General features: G+C 32.6%; 1 long non-coding RNA gene across 1 annotated transcript; it reads right to left on the bottom strand.

The window, feature by feature from the left end:
- Positions 1 to 574: 574 nt before the first annotated feature.
- Positions 575 to 1,639, bottom strand: LOC108742300. The gene is made up of 3 exons (XR_001938654.2): positions 1,197 to 1,639; positions 1,009 to 1,140; positions 575 to 757 (listed from the first exon to the last, which is right to left on the bottom strand). It is a non-coding gene; the product is annotated as an uncharacterized LOC108742300 (long non-coding RNA).
- Positions 1,640 to 1,950: the final 311 nt, after the last annotated feature.

Below are 1,950 nucleotides of genomic sequence, written 5' to 3'. Positions count from 1 at the left end.
TAGATTCTGCAATTATCATCCTGAGGGAATGTGGTGAAAGCGTAGAATTCTTTTGACAGTCTCATCAACCCGACTAGAATAGGGGACATGCCTAATGTAGTGTGTGGGTTCATATAGGCTACACTGAAGTGAGGTATGCCTTATGAGTTTTTCATATGGAACTTATAAGGCAAATCTTATAAAGAATTGGGCAATTCCACCATCTGCCTCAAAGAGGTTCGATTAAACAAACATCAACTCTAGGCCCATTTATTAGATAACATCATGATTATCTGCTATTGGCCCATATTTTAAAATTGTCAACTGTTATAACCCAATTGATTCAGTCAAAATCTCTTTAAACCGGGTAATAACTGTTTTTCCCAAGGATGGCCACATGCGGCATTTATTAAATGAGGCAATAATACGCCCTTTGTGTATAATATAGTGTCCACACGAGATAGGGTGTCTAACCTTGTTGGGATTCTACCTTCCCCCTTCCAATATTCTAGTCGGGAGACATATTTCCTCTTTTTAATTGTTTTACTGATAATAAGATGAAATGTTTCAATTTTGACCGTATTTGTTTCTCTTATTTTTTTTTTTTTTGAAGTGCTGTTAAAAGTAGAACGGTAATTGTCTTACAATTTAAAAATCTTGCAAATATGAAGATGACCAAGGAACCAGGAGATGCCAGAAGAAGTAAATTGCTCACAAGAGATGTAATCAACGTGTAGGTGAAAACTTTCTTTCTTCCAAATGTGTCACTCCAACTGCCCTAAAAATTCAAGTTAATACTTAGAAATAATATTTTACATATCCCATCGTAATTTTTAAGTCTCATATCATTAAAATAAAGCGTACTTCAAAAAATGTAAGAACTTCAGGAAATGCTTTCTCATATCTTGACAAATTGTGTAGAATTAGAGATAGTATACGGTTAATATCTATTTTACAGATAAAAAACACTTAATCCCTATTAATTTGAAACAGTATTTGTATAAACTGTTTAAATAAAATTCGACTTACCACAATTGGTGCGTTAATAAATTGTAATCCAGCGCAAATCGATTCTACAACACCAGATAAGAATACTGACCCGCCATCCGATAAAATATGCGGGACTATTAATGGGACTACCAGAGCAATACAAAAAATATCCTGAAATTAACTTACTTTCAGTAAATAAGTAATATTACATTAGTTCATCGACGTACAACAAAAGCTACAAAATAAATAGTTTTCAGAACCATGTTCTTTCTGATGAAATAAATAAATAAACTGATAAATAAGTATTGTAAAGAAAAGGAAGTGGTTTTAATAAATAATTTTTTAGTTTATCTAAGTACGATGCACATGTTTTGTTACTACAACGCAACGTTAATTACAAACAATGCTACTACATTCGTTGCCGATACATTTCTGGTTTTGTGTTATTAGATAAAAGTTACAAAAATTTGTGTCTAAGTAAATGCTTCTGCGTGTTTGTACTGTTTATGTGATATTGCTGTTGTCATTTATCTTACAACTTAACTTATTGTTAACCTGAAAGGAAACTATCACACAATGTATAAGTGCCTTAAGTGCCTGCTTTCTCGTATACACTAGTGGCGAAATGAGACTTGACCTGTACATGAGGATATTCCATCACACCATCAAGGGGTGACATCATCTTTTGAAAGGTATGATGTAGTATAGGGAAAGTCGTATAGATCTACCTTCAGCTGTCTTTCATATAAATAACAAAGTAGTATAAGAAAGGAAGAACGCCATTACGTGTACGGTAGCCATGACAGAATTCAGAGCTCACTAAGATTTAACTATGAATTTCTTTACCTCGGAAATAGTAATGTCTTTTTTACAATCACTCTATTTGATATAATCTGACCAAGACTCAAAAAAAATCATTTAATATATTTTAATGCATTTGCAAGGTGTTACACTTTGTTCAATATATTTTGAGGTTAGTTT

The sequence above is a fragment of the Agrilus planipennis genome, unplaced genomic scaffold, assembly GCF_000699045.2.
Source record: "Agrilus planipennis isolate EAB-ADULT unplaced genomic scaffold, Apla_2.0 scaffold147, whole genome shotgun sequence".
Lineage (NCBI taxonomy): Eukaryota > Metazoa > Arthropoda > Insecta > Coleoptera > Buprestidae > Agrilus > Agrilus planipennis.
This window is presented reverse-complemented; position numbering and strand designations above follow the sequence as displayed.